Genomic DNA, 19329 nt, shown 5'->3' on the forward strand with positions numbered 1-19329 from the left:
GATCTTTTCTCTTCCCACCAAAATGCTCTCCACATTGGAATCCTCCGTGATGTTCTTGCTCAAGTGTTCACATGCAGAAATCTCTATCAACATATGTCCCAGGTTGCTCTTTGGTGGTCAGTGTGTGCTGAGGCAGCTATGTGGCCAGTAAAGTCTCTAAAGGTCAGTGAGGTTTTAGCAGCCTGGTCACTGAAGGATTTGCTTTGAAAACAAGAGTAATATACATCCCCTGCCTTGATGCTGGAACGTGCTTTCATGTGGAAGCCAATGTGGAAATCATTGCTTGGAACCAAGCCACCAAATACCCAGTTAGATGCCCCCAGGTGACTGTCTTTTAAAAAAAAAAAAAAAAAAAAAAAAAACCGAGGCTCTTTGATGTCCAGCCAACTTCTGTAACTCTAAATTTGAATGGAGTTTTCCTGGCCAAGCGCTTCACTCAGAATTGTAATTTAGTACCATGAGGATAAAATGGTTCCTTAAAATTCATTAAGACTAAGATTCCAAGAATAAGGGCAGAGGTGAACCTTCATCCCAGAGACAGGCAGCCACTTAGGTACAGAGCTGAGTCCTGACCTCTGGTCTTGCCAGTCCTATGCTTTTCCACCTGGCCAGCTTCCACAACTTGCCTCTTTCTGGGAGAGGCCCAAGGAGTGGTTAATGGCTGTTTTTGTTCTTACACCTGAAAAAATGAATTAAATGTTCAAAGACTAAAACGTGTAATTACAAGTTGGGTCTAAGGTAAGACTCAAGAAAGGGCAATGACTTCCTAAGGTAAGTAATAGGAGAGATTTCTTTTGAGAGAATTGGGAAAGTGCACGTGCCTATATTGGGGAAGAGAAGGATTTGTTTGTTCTGTGGGTGGCTAACCCATCCCCGGACTACAGAAGATACATACTTGCGTAGAGAGTTTAGATCAGTGTCCGCCACATCTTCCTCCTGGCCTATTGGCAAAGCCACATCTAGGTGCACAAACTGCATCCTAAATGGTCTAAGACAGTTTCTATGGCAACTTCACCTCACTGACAGGACCAGGTTCTAATTTACCAGCCCACAGACCAGGCAAGCTCTCCTGCCACCAGGTGGAGACTGACTCAAATCTATAAACAGGGATAGTCTTTGCATCTTTGAGAGGCAGATTATTTGAGTTGGATAAACCCCTCAAAAGTGAGCTATGCCAAGTGATTTCCACACCTAACTGGGGCAATTAAAATATACATATGCCTGCTAGTAGACAGTATTATGGAGTTTCTGTTTTGCTGAGTGAGACAGTGGGGTTTGAGATATGTGGTGGTTTTGCTTTAGAATGTTCAGGAGTCAATAAAAAGAGAGGCTGTTATCTATCTGGCAGAGTCTCCGCAGGAAACAGTGACATGTGCAGTGACGATCACTGGGGAGTATTTACTGTTTATAAAGATGTGGGCAAGGTCTAGAGAAATCACTAAGGGATGGAGCAAGAAGTGATAGGAGAACATCCTGGCCTGAAGCGGCAAGGGACAGGAATGGTTAAGGACCTGTAGACAGAGGTGTGGTGTCAGAGAAGGCTGGCTGCCCTGAGCTGTAACTGGAGGGGAGAATACAACCATGGCCAACCTGCCAGATGGGAGGCAGGAAAATACACAGCCAACCTCGCTCTCCTCTGACTTTCCAGTCCCTGCTGGAAGCAGTTGGGAGCCAGAGGGTAAGGGAACCCCATGAACAAAGCTGTGGGGTTCACCCTTTCTGAGGCCTGGAGTGGTGAATGGAGATCTTGCATGAGAGGAAAAAAATACAACAAAATGTGGAAGGCTGTTGAAGCTGGGGGTGGGGCACGGGGAGGGGAAGGTCATTGTCCTTCTTCCTTTTCAGTCTATTTGGACATTTTCATTATTAAGTTAAAACAATGTAGATTCCCAAGCATGGCTCTAGATCTACCAAATCAGAGGCCTTAGGGAATGGAGCTCAGGGATCCGTGTTTTTAAAGATACCCTGGTTTTCACCCTCTTATCTAATCCTCAGGAAATGTAGAATCAGCATCAAAATCTGCAGTGGACTATGTCTCTCAGCTACAACCACTAAGCTAGAGTGGGCTTCTGAGATGAAGTCTACTGTGCTGCCCTTTGGTGGAAGTCAAACTTTTTTTTTTTTAAGTTTGTTACCCTTCAGCAAAGAATGTTATTGCTTTTTACAATTAAGACCATGGATCTCAGAATCATAGGCCTAGCTTGGGTCTTGGGTGCACATGTTGCCTGAATGACCTTGAATGAGTCACCTTCCTCCTCTGAGCTTGTGGTCCTTGGCTTTAGATTGGGAAATGACAATATATCCATCCATCATGGTTACAGGAATGAAAGAAGAAAATGTCTATTGACAGATGAAAAAATAAAGATGTGGTAGATATACACAATAAAATACTACTCAGCCATGAAAAAGAACAACATAATGGTTTTTGTAGCAACACGGATGGAAATAGAAGATTTTTATACTAAGTAAAGTCATATAGAGGAAGACAAATATCATATGATATCACTTAGATGTGGAATCTAAAATTTGACACAAATGAACTTATCTACAAAACAGAAATAGACTCACAGACATGGAGAACAGACTTGTGGTTGCCAAGTTTGGGGATAGAGGAGGGATACAATGGGAATTTGAGTTAGCAGATGCCAACTATTATATAGAGAAGAGATAAACAATAAGGTCCTATTGTAGAGCATGGGCAACTATATTCAGTATCCTGTGATAAACCATAATGGAAAAGAATATTTAAAAAAATGCAATATAAAAATAATAAATATTCTATGTCCTATTTAAAAAAAGAATGAAAGGAAAAATCATCCCCAATAGTACTTGATACACTCTAAAGCATTGTACACATAAATTATTATTATTAATAACAATAATGCCGCTGGCCTTGTGGAAGTAGATGCTCACTGTTCACTGTGACATTAACTTCATGTAATTAACAGATGTGTCCTGGATAGCCCCAAGCCTTCCTCATTAACTCCCTATTGATTTATCATCCATGAAGGTAGGCAAACTCTCTTTGAGCCTATTTATTTTATAGCTTCTATGACCCAATGAAATATGGGTTCCATACGTTTAGTGTCAGCTGTATCCAGTGGATTTTCCTTTTATCCAGTTAAACAACCTCTAAATGCAATCCCCTAGTTAAAGCACATTTTCCTGCAGTATCCAGACCTTTTTGCTTATTTATAGGAAATACAATCCCTTACCTAAAATTCTTGGGCAAGATATATGACAGAATTTAGAAATTTTTTTAATAATAGAAATACTATACTGTGCATATACGTACTTAAGCCATTAATACTTCTGCATAGCAAAACATGAATATTTATACTAAGTGGGCTAAATAGACCATTAATCACTACATAAGAGATGAGGTCAGGTTTTCGAAACTCAGGAAGTTTGGGGCAGGTTCAAGTCTGGATGTCAATGAATTACCAAACAAACAAAGTTCAGGTTCCAGAGCTTTCTGGATTGTACATTCCTTTTTTTTTTTTTTTTTTTTTTGGCCTTTTCTAGGGCCGCTCCCACGGCATATGGAGGTTAATCTGAGCTGTGGCCGTCAGCCACAGCAATGTGGGATCCGAGCTGCGTCTGCAACCTACACCACAGCTCACAGCAATGCCAGATCCTTAACCCACTGAGCAAGGCCAGGGATTGAACCAGCAACCTCATGGTTCCTAGTCGGATTCGTTAACCACTGAGCCACAACGGGAACTCCCGTGGTTGTACATTCTTGAAACACATGTATTTGAGCAGGCCACTCCACTCCCTGCTCAAAACCCTTTAGAAGCTTCGCCCGGTCCTAGGATAAAGGTCCAAAATTTTAGCAAAGCCCTACGTCATTAGGTCTCTGCCAAACTCTCCTTTTCCATCTCCCAGACCTTGATCCTCTCATCTGTGGTCCAAATACAATAGACTTTGTTTGGTTTAGGGGGAGCCCCACATTTCAACCACATTTTAACTCCCTCTAATCCTGTTTTCTCAGCATCAGCACCACTTTCGCATAGCATGATGTTTCTTTGCTTCACAGCCCATGTAGTAGAGGCAGCTGGCTGCCCACCCAATATCCATTCTGCCCTTTTTCCTTGGTTTCAGAACTGTAATTTTATTTTGGGATGACAATGATTGTCTGTATTTCTAACTACAAGTCCGTATTTCCCAGCCTTTCTTGTAGCTAGTTGTGCCCATGTGATTGGGTTCCGATGGAGAATAGGTAAGCAGAACTTAGTTATTTGATTCTTCCAGGAAAGCCTTTTAAAGATATATGTCCATTTGTTCTTCATCCTTCCTTGGACGTGAACCTGATGGCTGGAGCTCCTGCAGCCATCTTGGACCATAAGATGTTTTGCTGAGGATTGTAGACCAGAAGGACAGAAAGACATTAGGTCTCAAATAACTGTAGAGAGACTACACCAGGTATCTCTGGACTGTATTTATGAGAGAGAAAAATAAGAGCTAATGTGTTTAAACCACTGTGAATTTTTTTAATTGGAAACTTTTTTTTTTAAGGGCTGCACCTGTGGCACATGGTGGTTCCCAGGCTAGGAGTCCAATTGGGGCTGCAGCCGCTGGCCTATGCCAGCGCCATAGCAACGTGGGATCTGAGCTGTGTCTGTGACCTATACCAGAGCTCATGGCAACACTGGATTCTTAACCCACTGAGCAAGGCCAGAGATCAAACTCTCATCCTCATCGATGCCAGCTGGGTTCGTTAACCACTGAGCCACAATGGGAACTCCTTGGTCTTTTTTTTGTCTTTTTTCGGGGGGGCTGTACCTGCGACACATGGAGTTTCCCGGGCTAGGGGTCCAATCCAAGCTTTTGGCTCTGGCCTACACCAAAGCCACAGCAATGTGGGATCCCAGCCATATCTGTGACCTACACCACAGCTCATGGCAACACCGGATCCTTAACCTACTGAGCGAGGCCAGGGATCAAACTCCCAAACTCTCCAACTCATGGTTGCTAGTCGGGTACACTAACTGCTGAGCCACAACAGGAACTCTTAATTGGAAAAATTCTGAACATGTAACTTTACAGATATATTCTTATCTAAATTTGTAATTAAGCATTTATTTTATAAATTATTTATTTAATGTCTTTCTCCCATATTAGATTATAATAGCCTACAGAGCAGGTGCAATGTGGATTTCTGCTTCCTGATATGTGACCAATGAAGAGCAGGTACTTAATAACTAATCCAATAAATATTCTCTCATTTTATATCAGTTTTGGAAGCCTGCCACCCAGATCCTTCCTTTTAGATCATCGAGCTTAGCAGTACATGCTGTACATATAAATGATGAATCTTAGGTACTTGAGCTAAAGAAAAAGATTCCTACAAATAAAGATTCTTTGGGGTACCCCTCTTGTTTCCCTAGTTTTCAGCAAAGTCTCAATTTGCACAGTCCCATTTCTCTGACATCAAGCTCCTCTCTTGCCACTATTCTCTCATCCTTTATGCTCAGGCCAGGCTGAACTACCTGTAATTTCATAAGGGTACCCTGCTCTTTCTTGTCTCCTGGTCTGTGTATAGGCTGTTCCTCTACTTGGAATTCATGTTGCTTAACTTAAGTCTATTCATCATGGGGTCTTAACTTTGATGTCATCTTCTCCAGGAAGCCTTTAAGATTCCTTTAAACCCAGGTCAAGCCCGTCTATATGGCATTCCTGAGGTCTTCCCTCACCTTCCATCACAGCATTTACAACCCTGCATTGCTTCCTATATCCCCTATGTTATGGGTTGAATTGCTTCTCTCAAAATATATGTTAAAGTCCTAACCCCCTGGTACCCGCAAATGGAACTTATATGGAAATATGGTCTTTGTAGATGTAATCAAGTTAAGATGAAGCCCCACAAGATTAGGATGGGTTCTTAATCCAGTATGAATGATGCCCCTTTAAGAAGAGGAGGCAAACAAAGACAAACACACACAAGAGAAGAATGCCATATGAAAAAGACACAGAGGCATCAAGGCAAGATGGCTATGGAACTGTGGGGACAGAAGCCACAGGAACTCATGCAGCTGCAAACCAATGAGTGCCAAGTATTTCTGGGAACAACCAGAAGCTAGTTGGGTGGGTCTTGCTGATACCTTCATTTTTGGAGCCTAGTCTCCAGAACTAGAAGAGAACACATTTCTCTCCTTTAAGCTACCCAAATTCATAGTACTTGGTTATGGCAGCCCTTCGAGAGGCTGAATATAGAAAAGGGCAAAGGCCAGACCATACATTCAAATAGAACTCTGACCCACAACCTGTAGCAACCGGTCCAGGAACCCAACCCACCATACACAGTGACTAGTCCAGAAGGCTTGACTATTATCTGTAGCCACTTGTCCAAGAAGCCAGAAAATAACTCCCGTAATAATTCACCTCAAATGGCCAGGACCTGATTAATAACTGGTGGCTTCCCTAATTTTTTCCCCAGCTTCTGAGTTAGAAAAAGAAACCAGAGAAAGAAACATACCCTGACCAATCACACAGGTTGTTCTGCTTCTAGTTAACCCATGTATAGCTTCCTCATGCCACCAGCATCCAATCCAGGACCTGAAGCCTTCTCTTTTGTCCACTAGAAAGCTCTTCTTCTCCTCTGCCTGTCTTTAAGTCTCTGTTAAGTGCAAGTGACAAAGGCTGACTCCCTCGCTTGAGTAAACTCTTCTTGTTCCCATTTAAGTAGTCTTCGCTCATGTCTATACCTGGAAAATCAATACACCCAGCATCTTCCAATGAAGGCTTATCCTGACAGCGCTTGGACTCCTTCTCTCCCAAACCCTTCTCTGACCTCATTTCTGGTAGTTTTAGAGAAATGAATTTATTTTCAACATATTTTATGACTAATTGAAAAATCTCATTTTCGCCATAGTACCCCAACACCGAGCTTAATGCCTGGCACTTAGCAAGCCCTCAGTGAAAAATGTGTTTAATGAAATTCATGGTTCTCTCTTACCTGCCTGGTTAGATGCCGCCTGGCCAGAACCTTGTACTTCATGAGGAAAGTGATTGTACAGAACAGGCATGGCCTCGTGGTTATTTAATACCCTAATAAAGAAGCTTTCGCACTAGATACTGTGACTCAGAGTGGACGGTTTAATCACAGCTGGTCAATATTTATGAGGCCCAAGACACAGCTGTGCTGTATGACTTATTTACAAGCTGATTCTGGAGCCTGTAAGCCTCCTTGGGAGGTCCACCTGTTCCGAGGTACCAAACAAACAGGAAAGAACCTGTCTTCCCTTCCTGCAATTCAAACAATTCAGATGCCCTCCTGCTGTTGTCTTGGAGCACGAAGTGTTGCCCTTTGAATAAAAAGGTTGTCTTACCTTTTCCTCATTGCAAGTTTCAGATACCCCTCCACCAACATCCTCTGGGTGATCACCATCAAAATGGAAAAATCAAGCAGGTACTGCATCCCCTAAGGCTCTGGTTTTGTGTCCAGGCTGTACATCATAATTACCTGGGGGCGCTTGTCAAAATGACTGGTAATGAAGCCTTGCCCAACCTTCCTGAGCAAAATTCTTGTGAATGGGACCACTCTTTGGGTTTTTCACATGCTCCCTGGGAGCCTGGGTTTGGGGTGCCTGGAACCAGTCTGTAGACCAGCAGGTGGAAATTGAGAACTTCTGTTCCTAAGGGCCTTGGAATCCAAAGCAAGAATACCACATACATGTGTACACACTCATGCGGATTTAGATTTTGAAATGAGGTGTTGCTGGTCCAACCAAGAAGCAGCAGCGGGGAGTAAAAGGACACAGGCTTCCGTGTCTAACAGATGCCCTGCCTGGCCCTGCAGCTTCCTGGCTGTGTAGCTTCAGGCTTGTCACTGGCGGTCTCTGAGTCTGTGTCTTTATGGAAAAGATGAAGATACGGAAGATGATTCGGAGGATTTGCGAATTCAACAAAATGACAACCCAAAAACATGGCAAGCTCCTATCTGTTCCAGGCATTCTGATGGACCACAGAGATAAAGTGAATAAAAAGACACAAAGCTTGCCTTTGCAGACCTTAGGTTTAGTCAAAGGGACAGACATCAAAGAAGTCCACAAATGAACTGGCCATTCCACTTGTGATTAACTCAGTAAAGGGAAAGCAAAAAAATGTCACCAGAGGGCGACACTGATGTGTGAGTGAGCTAGTGGAGGGTCTCGAAGATCTGACAGAGGGTGCAACATAGGAGATCTGAACATGAAGGAGGGAAATCTGGGCAAAAAGGGGGTCCAGCAGAGTTCCCACTGTGGTGCAGGGGGTTAAGGATCTGGTGTTGCCATAGCTGTGTCATAGGTTGCAGCTGTGGCTCAGATTTGATCCCTGGCCCCAGAACATCCATGTGCCACGAGTGCAGCCAAAAAAAAAAAAAAAAAAAAAAAAAAAAGTGGGTGGGTGCTGGGGGGAGCATCTAGGCAGTGAGGGTAGAAAGTCCAAAAGCCTTAGGGCAGGACTGAACTTGGCCTAGTCAGGAAACTAAAACAGGTTCTAGAAAACCCCTTGCAAATGGTACAGGACTTGACACACTTGAAACAGAAAAGAAGCCAGGCATAATCGGGAAAGGCTGAAGAACTTGCTTATTGTTAGAGACAAATCCTGGGATTCTGGCCAATTCGTCTTCTCGCTTCTCTGAAAACTGGCTTCCTTCAGTCTCAGGAGAAGGAAGACCTGTGGCCATAGTGGACCTAGACAAGCTCACCCTTGACTAGACCAAGAGTGACCATTGCCTTGCTTCTTGCCGTTCAAATATTTCTTTCTATTTGAACCAAGAAACAGAGTTGATAGAGTTGAAAGTTGAGTTACTTTCATGGCAAAACTTAAGACTCCTTAGAATTTTGTTTCTGAAAGGTGCCTTCTTCCCACTCTGTCCTAAGTCTGGTGGTTTCATACGTCCTTACATTTCACCCAATCAGCCACTGTGAGTAGGCTCTCAGCATTTGTAAGTAAACAATTTCTAAACCCTTCCACCTCCACCCACAGAGCCTGACAGGGCCGTGTGAACTAGGAAATGATTGGCATCCGTTGTTTTAAATCCCCTTCAAGGCTGGGAATTTCTCCTCCTGATCATTTCCCTTTCTGACTCCCTCGCAGAATGAGTTCTTGTGAGGGGTTCACTCTCAGTGGCTCTCAAGGTAATTCACATCTGATGGCAGCTGTCAGGTTTGACAGGGTGCTGGTGAGCCACACACTGGGATTCCTGAAGCTCTGGTCACAGTGTCCTGACCTGCCTGAATGTGTCTCTGGGAACATCAGGGCCTGACAGACCTGCCTTCCACACCTTGGCTGATTTGTAACGCATCGGGTAAAGCCAGGCTGTACAGCAGCAGCGGGACCCCACCTCCTTCCTGGTACCCTATCTAGGATAGTGATGCTCTGTGGACCCCGGGGAAGTGGTGAGGACCTCCTGGGAACTGAGGAGGGGGAATAGGATTCAATATGTACTGAGAAGTTCCTTGGCACTGTGTTAGGCTTTTTTTTTTTTTTTTTTTTTTTTTTTCTTTTCATTCGACTGTGTCACCGTGTGAAGTAAATATTTGTTTCCCATTTTACAGGTTTAGAAATGTGCTCCTTTACAAGAGGGGGAGCTCAAATTACAAGCCACATATGTGCTGTCACACTCAAGAGCCCAGTGGCTCAACATTTAAATCAAAGTTGCAGTGAGGTAGGGTCCACAAGACAATGGACTTCCGGAGCCGTGATGGGAGTGAGGAGGGGACTGTTTCTACCTAGGCTCTAGAGGAACTTAAGAGCCAATGTCAGCTGTAGATTTTCAGAAAATAATTAAAAAGAAAAAAAAAACTGTGTTTTTGGCCTCACAGATCTCAATTCCCTACTGTTCAAGGGTGCATTTGTTTCTTTGCTTGACTCTGGAAGGGTAGCGGACTGTGGTACTCTTACTGAGAAGCCCAGACTGTTCCGATCTTGCTCTTTCCTAGCTCTGTGACCTTGAGCAAATTCCTCAGCCTCTCTGAGCCTTCACTTCCACCCCTGTGAAACTGTGGTAATCATGATATCTACTGTGGAAGCATTTTAGGAAGGTTATTATCCTCATTTTGGAAGTGAGGGATGTGAGCTCAGAGGTGTTTAATTCTTTCTTTCCACAAACATGTGTTGGGAATGACACAGTGGGAGGACCAAGGAGGAGGAGCATGTAAAGCAGCGTTTTGATGATTATTAATGGATAACATACCTTTTACAATGGTGGAGAAACACTGTCCTGATGATTCAAGATAAAACAGAGAGAATGCAGAGAAAAGTCCAGAGTGAGAGGTTCAGGGACATCAGTGTCCATCCCCAAGAACCAGGACCTACAGATCCTCTCTGGTTCCTGGTCTTCAAGAATCTTATGAGCGCCCGATTGAAGATACTTCATCTCTGGTCAAAGGTAGGGAGGGAGGTATAAGAAAAACTAGTGGGATTATTTAGAGAGTCAGAGTTCTGGCAGGAAAAAACTCAAGAGAGATGATTAGGGAGATTTTACGAAGATTTTCAATTTACAAAAAGGATGTTAAGACAAGCTGGGAAGGAACAACGAAGTACATCCCAGCTGACGGCAGAGGCAGGTTGCCTTCCTTCACCCAGGCCAAGACCTGAAGGCAGAAGTGGAAAGGAGGAGTTGTTGAAATTAACAAGAGCTGTAGCTCTAAAAGAGAAGGCTGAGAGGAGCACCCTCCTTGGCTAGGGGCAGAAGGAGCTGAGAAGAGGGAGAACCCCAACCTTTCTTTATTCCCCACTCACCATTCTCCAACTGGTGTCTCCCCTGGGCTGAGCCAAATAGAAGCCAAAAGTCAAGGCAGTCCATTCCTGCAATCCATGGAGGTCAGCCTCTTCTGAGGCCCAGAACAGAGTGGACAAATTTGGAGAATACCCAGCACAACTCCCTACAAAGGAGGGGACAGAAACCAATTTGGAGGGAAGAAAAGCCCCAAGAAGCCCTTAGCCAGCTGAGAGGGGGGAGATAGCTCCATGGATAGGGGTGTCTAGCATTCCCTAATGTCCACACATGTAGGCAAGGTTTTGATTTGGAGTCTTGCCGCAAATTTTCCTGTTCGATATTGAAAGGTCAGTTCCAAAAGGCAAGACATTAATCAACTCCCCAAATCAACAAAGGGTCAGTGATGGGATTGCCAATTGATATTCTAAAGGAGGTCAGGCATGGAACACTAATCTCTTTGGAACTCTTGGAATGTTGTTGAGAGGACATGATGATGGGCCACCCAGGTTCCCATTCAAGAATGAAGAATTTACTCCCCCAACTGCTGGTAGCCCAGTATAGGAATTTCCACATCACTTTCTAGAGGTAGCTGTATCCAGTGCCTGATTAATGTGGCGATCTAAAGTCTTCCCCTTGCTCATCCCAACTAAGGTCCACTCGGAATGGCCAGCCCAGCTCCAGTGCGCCTCTTGGCGTTGGCTTAAACCATCAATGGGATGCATCTTAGCCCATCTTCTCCCTCTGCCAAATCCTGTTTCCTTCTCTTTTCCGCAGGTGTTGATACCAAGACCACTCCCTAATACACATCTGGCACGTCTTGCAGTTTCTACTTCCTGGTACTGAACCTGGTATAGATTTTAGAAGCTCCCTTATTAGCAACCCTTATAAACAATGCTACAATTGAGAGTTTACAAACAGTAGTAGAGGCAGACAAATGTGATTCTTTATACTCTGCCTAACACTCATATATTCATTTAATCGTGTCAGGAATCTGGAAAGGTTGTCAGGTACTTGGAGAACAATGGCCTTATCTCCCTTATTATCTCACAAACATAAGATGCTCAGCATAAATGGGGATAAGCAGAGACCTCTGGTAGGCTGTCCTTGTAAGATTTAGGATAATTGATTACTAAGCTATTTGGTGGAACAGGTGTGCTTGATCAAATGTTAATAGGTGTGCTGTTTTAAAAAGTAGGAGTAATGTGCAGTTATACGTTTGTGGAAAATATTGGGTTAAAATTCTTGACTTCAGGACATATCTAAGCCTTGACTATGCTCATGTACATTATTATTCTTCAAGAAGAGGTTCTATGTGCAGTGTTTCCCAAACTTATTTGACTATAAGTCACTTATTACTGTCTCTCCAGGCACAAGGGACATGTGGAAGGCAGTGCAGGAGATGACAGGTCCATGAGATAGATGCCTCTTTCACTGTGACTTTCCTTTCTACTCACTTCTTTCAGTTTGTTAAAAAAAAAACGGGAAGGGCATTCCTGGGGAGGATCTGTAAGTGGCGGTATCCCACAGAAAGTCTCTGTCCTCTGCACCGCACCATCAGGGAGATGAGCAGGTGAAGAAGCATGTCTATGAGAAGAGAGACTATTGCTGAATTAGGAAGGTGAGTCCTGAGCTCAGCTGTGGGAAGCAGGTGGGCAGGAGGACACTGAGGGCTGTGGCAAGAGGAAGATGCAAAGCTTGGGGCTTTTTGCAGAGCCAGGTGGATTTTTTTCCAGAGCCGCTGGCTTTCTGGTCAACCCCGCTGAGGCTGCCAAAGGCAGTGATGCTTTCAAAAGAGCAAATGAGAAGGAGAAAAATGAGCCCGGGCAGTTCTGTTCCAGCTGACTGATGTGGCAACTGCTCATCGCTGCTCTCCAGGGCTTTGGGCTGCTTCAGCTCACAACCCTCTAAGTCAGGAGGAATCCCTGGCTAAAACTCAGAGGCATCATCTCCACTCTCTGGACTGACTCCATCCCTTTGGCCATGAAAACAGGAAGTCAGAGTTCAAGTACAAGCCTGACTATCGGATACTAGGGAGAGAAGCACAAACCAACCTTGAATAAGATCCTCCTGCCTCATATTTATTGGTCAAATTCTCAACAATTTTCCAGAATGGAGAGATCACAAATATGGCCAATCCCAAATGGAAGATAATTCCAAAGTCTTATTAGGTGTCGGGTCTATTTGCATTTGAAAACTAGCATCTCTGATGCTCAGGAGTTTGGTTTGTGTGAGGCTCAGAGAGCTGGCATGGGAGCCAGCACTGCCACTTCCTAGCTGTCTTAGATTGGGTGCTTCCAAAACCTGACCTGAGGCAAGGATCTGCATACAAATAGTTAATTTGGGGAGGTGACAAAGAGTACTGTTGGGAAGTGGGGAGTGACACAGAGAAGGGAAGGTGGCAGGTAAAATGTATGTTATCAATCAAATTCCCTCTATGGGCAACTGAGGCTCTACCCCATCAGGGAATTTTGGAGACCTTGTAAAACATGACTAAGAGTGACCCTACCTAGAGGGTAAGGAAGCTGGGGGTTTAATCCTGAGGGATACTCCTGGAAGCGTTAATTCTTGGCAGTTCTGACTTGCCCCATGTGGAAGCAGAGAGAAAGCTTTCAGATGGAGAGTTGCAGGTACTCGTAGAAGAACTTGGCAAGGACTGGAAGGATGGGTGCTGAGGGTGTATGGGTGGGACAACAACCAAGTGGTATTGAGCTGTGTGGATGAAGCCGGGGAGAAAACTTTCTATGCCTCAGTTTCTTCACTTATAAAATGACTGGCATCTAGCTAATAGGCTCTTGTGATGAGTAAATAATACTGAAGCACACAAACAGAGCATGTTGGTGGTCTATTACTATGTAGCTAACCACCCCCAACAACAATCATTATTTGCTGTATCCTAGAGTTTGTGTGGAGAATTCAGAAGAAACACAGTTGGAACAGATTTTCTCTACTTCGTGATGTCCTGTGCCTCAGAAGACTTCCTCTGAGTGCTAGTATTTTTGAAAGCTTGACCAGGTCATAAGCCTCCATTTCAAAGAGGCTCACACACCTGGCTGGCAAGTTGGTGCTGGCTGTAGGAAGAAAGTTTCAGTTCCTCTGCACACAGGCCTGTCCTCAGGACGGCTTGAACATCCTCACAACAGGGCGGCTGGCTTCCCCCAGAGCAAGCTACCCAAAAGGCCAAGGCAGACGTTTGATGTCTTTTATGACCTGCCCTCAGCAGTCACGTATCATCCCTTTTGTACTATTCTCCTGGTCACATGGTTCAGCTCTGGTTCATCCTGTGAAGGGAGGACCGGAGGGGATGGGTACAAGGAAGCAAGGACATCAGGGGCTATTTTAGAGGCTGGTCACCAAGTGACTGGCATGTAGTAAGAGCTCAATAATGTGAGCTATGATTTTTATTCTAAGAACAAAAGAAAGCTCCTGGGTGAAGACCTAACTCTGGGGAGGCTGGGAACCAAGAGCCAATTTTCCCACCTGGCACCCGCAGCGCTTGTCTCCTCCCAGCCACGTCTCCCTGGAGGTAGAAGCTTATTCTCTGCTTGATGAAAAGTCTCATCTTTAACATTCCCTGGAGCCAGGCAGGTGGCTCTTGGCTTTCAACAAGCATCTCAGCAGGCAGAGTAAACAGAGGGTGTGGAGATATCGGTAACCCTGTAATTAAGCAGACAAAGGTGCTAACTACAACCCTGGAGCCCCAACTGTCCTCCAAGGGGTCATTAGGGGTGAGGAGACTCTGTTAACTGGCAATAACTTTGAAAGCAGAGTGTGCCAGGGAAAAGCCGGCCTCCTCGTAGATCACCTACAGACAACCAGGGGCTGACTGTACATCCAAGCTCATTTGTTTTAAGCTGAAAGCTCTGAGCCAAAGCGTCCAGCCTGGGTCTGAATTAATGATGAGCAGGAATGAGGTTTGGCATCGCTTCCCTCACAGTGAGGCAAGCATTTAATGAATTTTTCATGGCTCGCTCTCAGTGCCATTTTCTGTGCCAGATCCCCAGACCACAGAAGCTTTGGAAGCAAGTGCGCCTCCCATGGGCGTATATGCTTCGAGGGGTGAGGTGGGGTAGAGGGTGGGAGGCCCTCTGAGGGACTACTCCATTCACAACCATCTCCCCTAAGCAGCCTGCATCCCCTTGTTCAGTGGCCTTCTCTAACAGGTGGGATCCTGTGGCCCCTCCCACCTCTCGCAGTGATTGGCTTGCAGCAGGCACTTGACTCCCATTGGGCGCCTTAAAGTCCCTTCCTTAGGGGCTTTTGAAGTTAAGAACCAGTGAAAAGAGAGTCATTCTTTCGTGTGTACTCCTGGTGGTGGTGATGGGGCGTCTTTCAGAGAAGGAGGAGAGAAGCTCCTGGAGAGAGAAGGAAAGAACGAAGCAGAAACATAGAAGCAGAAATGAGAGCTGGAAAGACAGTCCGCACTTTCATAGGTAGTTAAAAGTTCACTCCTGACACCCATGTGCCTTTTCACCTCTGAGTTCTCAGATATCCGCCTGTATCCTAATAAATTCATATTTTCTGCCTAAACTAGTGTGAGTTGGTTTTCCTGTTACTTTCTGAATAAATGAACTAGTTTGAGAAGTTGTTACATCTTGCTTTTTTAAAAAAAAGGTAATTGTGGTAATTAAATAATCACACAACTGGCCAATGGGCACCTGCTGTCTAGCACAGAGAACTCTACCCAATATTCTGTGATAATCTATATGGGAAAAGAATCTGTTTTGTTTTGCTTTTTTGTCTTTTCTAGGGCCGCACCCGTGGCATATGGAGATTCCCAGGCTAGGAGTCTAATCGGAGCTGTAGCCACAGGCATATGCCAGAGCCACAACAACGCAGGATCCGAGCCGCGTCTGCAACCTACACCACAGCTCACGGCAGCGCCTGATTCTTAACCCACTGAGTGAGGCCAGTGATCGAACCCGCAAACTCATGGTTCCTAGTCAGATTTGCTAACCACTGAGCCACGACGGGAACTCCGGGAAAAGAATCTGAAAGAGAATGGATTGTGTATGTGCAAAACTGAATCACTGTGTTGTACAACAGAAATTATCACAGCATTGCAAATCAACTAAACTTCAATAAAACTTTTAAAAATGCAAAAAATAAAATGATCACATGCACACACATGATGCAAAGTGCTTGTCCTTCCTATCCCCAGCACCATTTAAGCTTTGGAGTCTTGATACCAAGGCCTACTGTATAGCACAGGGAACATACTTAATATCTTCTAATAACTTGTAATGGTGAAGAATCTGAAAAAGAATATATGTGTATATATAAGTGAGTCATTTTGCTGTGCACTTGGAACTAACATAAAATTGTAACTTAAATGTATTTCAATTTAAACAGAAGACACTACATAAAACCTTCCCATTGGGGCTGTCCCAGTCAGGGTTCCATTCTAGGTATATGAAACAGAGGCAATTTAGTATGAGAACTTGATCCATAGAAGATGGAAGAGGACAAAGGCAGGGCTTAGTGAGGCAGCCCCAGGGCTGAGCCAGTGCAAGAAGCCCTCAGAGGCTGGGGGGACAGCAGGAGGAAAGGGGCAGAGGAGACCCAGGCATTGGGGTCACTTCATGGAAGCTGGAATCACGGCAGTTCTGCTGGTGGGAGCTGCAGCCAGGGAGCGAGCAGAGCGAGAGGCAACAGGTATCATGGAGCAGAGAGTAGTGACAAATACCCTGGCTTTTCCTTCCCACCCCTTTCCAGAATCCCACCAACATCTCCAAACAACTTCTAGGTGGAAATAGCTGAAACGGGAGTCCGAGAAACACAGAATTCTGAGAGTCAGCCTCCCTGGGATACAGAAGGGAGCAGGAAAATGGTGAAGGTACAGACCTGAGGCAAATAGTGTGAGGATGGGCAGAAGCACCACAGAACATTCCCAAAACACAGACACATAGGTCTGACTCCTGTTTTTGGAGCTCATTTCTAAGCCCTAGCTGATCCCCATTCTCACTCACCATTTATAGGATCTTAGCTAGAAGAGGGCCAGACTGCAATGCTAATGAAGGGAAGGTGAGAAAAGGACAGCTGCTTACAGACCCTCCAGAACTGTCACTTGTATGACAGGATCTATCTTAGGAGCCTTACCTTATTTAGATGCTCACCTCATTTAGAATAAGGCTTTGCTTCTCCCTGTTTCACAGCTAGACAAATTGAGGACAATCCTGGATGACACTGAGGCATGTGATTTTGGGCACCAAACCACAGAAATCAGTCCCTGGGAAGAGGAGCTCTTTGGTTTCGTTGGGCATTCGCTTTCTTCAAGATTTAAACTGAGCTCCAAATGCATTTTATTTTGACAGTTAGGGTCCTAACCAATGTCTCTAATCTTAGCACCCATATTTATATCATGACAAATGTATATGACAGAGGACAAGGCTGATAGTATTAGAGGCACACTATATGGCCAGAGGCTGGTTATAGTTGGTAAAACAAGTCACACAAACAATCGTGCATCACACATTCCCTCCTTACTTTCCCCTGCCCATCTCCCTACACTCTCCCACAGAGCCTGAAATATTAGATGGATCGTGGTTGATGTTATTAATTACAGGATGTCTTTTATAGCTATTGGTCGCTCCAAGTTCTTAGAGTTGAAGAACTCTGATGGCTGTTCATGTCATCGGTTGTGGTTGGAGTCCCCAGGGAACTGTGATGTATTGGTTTTGTGGCCTTTGCTTCAAATTCCTCCTGTAAACAGAGGTCTGGGTTAATTGCATATGGTGGAGCTGGATGTGGGATTGGTATTAATTTCAGCCAATCTTATTTCTAACCACTCCCCTGACATGCATCCTCTCTCTTACTTGGGCTGATGTTACTGTGATTATTAAAACTCACCATCCCATCCTTCTTACTTTCATCAAGGCCATTCCTTCAACATGGCATACTCTTCCCATTTTTCTCTGTAAATTTTATCCTTCAAGGTTCAGCCAGAATCCACACCCTCCACGGAACTTTCTCAAGAGAACCCCATGACGTAGCAGCATGGGTTCACCTAGCACATATAGTATAGAATCATTCTCATCATTAGCAAGAGATCTTTATTGAGGGACTAATATATACAATGCCTAGTGCCAGGCATTGGAGGGGGGTCCAAAGTATCATGAACCATAGTCCCTACCTTCATGTGTTTACAACCTATTCAAGGAAGTAAAACATTCATTCATTTATTTTATTTTATTTTATTTTTATTTTTGTCTTTTTTTAAGCTATTTCTTGGGCCGCTCCCGCGGCATATGGAGGTTCCCAGGCTAGGGGTTGAATCGGAGCTGTAGCCACTGGCCTAAGCCAGAGCCACAGCAACGCGGGATCCGAGCTGCGTTAACCCACTGAGCAAGGGCAGGGAACCGCAACCTCATGGTTCCTAGTCGGATTCATTAACCACTGCGCCACGATGGGAACTCCTCATTCATTTATAATGTAAGAATCAAGTAGCTACTAACTGTAGGTATAATATTAGGCAGACACAAGAAGAGATATTCATAAATATATGTGTATCGACATGAAATATTGAGCAACAGCACAAAAACACACAAATGCTAGTGACAAGTTAGATCACTAGCCAGCAAGAGTCTGTTTGTTAAAAAATGAGAGACAGAACTGGGTCTGGAACCCAGCCCTACCACCTAGAACTGTGTGACCTCAGGCGAGACACTTAATTAGGGATGAAATGCACATTTGAGTAGGTCTTGCCCTGTCATTTATGCCTGACACAGAAGGTGTGTGAGGGCTGAAATCAACCCATATCCTGCTCACCAAGCTGAGCTCTCTGCTCTGAAGCTCCAACAGCCTCGAGGAAGGAATGCCCTTGAATAATTCATCTGTGGAGTAAGTGCCATTTTGAAACATATCCTCCAAGATGAGGCTTGATTTTTAATTCACATGAGGTTCTGTAAGATTTAACCGGACCCCTGACTTAACCTCTCTGAGTCTCCATTTCCTTATTTACAAAATGACACTAACAGCACCTACTTTAAAACTCGTTGGTAGAACTATCATACGATCCAACAAGCCCATTGCTAGGCATCTATCCAGGGAAAATGGTAACTGGAAAAGGTGTGTGCACCACGATGTTCATTGCAGCACTATTTACAACAGCCAGTACACGGAAACAACCTAACTGTCCATCAACAGAGGAATGGATAAAGAAGATGTGGTACATACACACAATGGAATATTACTCAGCCATTAAAAAGAAGGAAAAATACCATTTGCAGCAACATGGATGGATGTAGAAACTATCACACTAAGTGAAATTAGTCAGACAGTGAAAGACAGACATAAATATGATATCAACTATATATGGAATCTAAAAAAAAAAGGATGCAAATGAACTTACTTGCAGAGCAGACTCACAGAATTTGAAAAACTTATGGTTACCACAGGGGACAGGTAGTTGGGTGGGATGGATGGACTGGGGGTGTGGGATTGGCATATGCACACTAAGGTATATGAAATGATTGGCCAACAGGCATCTGCTGTATAACACAGAGAAGTCTACCCAGTATTCTGTAATAATCTATGGGGAAAAGAATTCTGAGAGAGAATGGATGTGTATATGTATGACCGAATCACTTTGTTGTACAGCAGAAATGATCACAACCTTGTAAATC

The sequence above is a fragment of the Sus scrofa genome, chromosome 13 (genome assembly GCF_000003025.6).
Source record: "Sus scrofa isolate TJ Tabasco breed Duroc chromosome 13, Sscrofa11.1, whole genome shotgun sequence".
NCBI classification, from domain to species: domain Eukaryota; kingdom Metazoa; phylum Chordata; class Mammalia; order Artiodactyla; family Suidae; genus Sus; species Sus scrofa.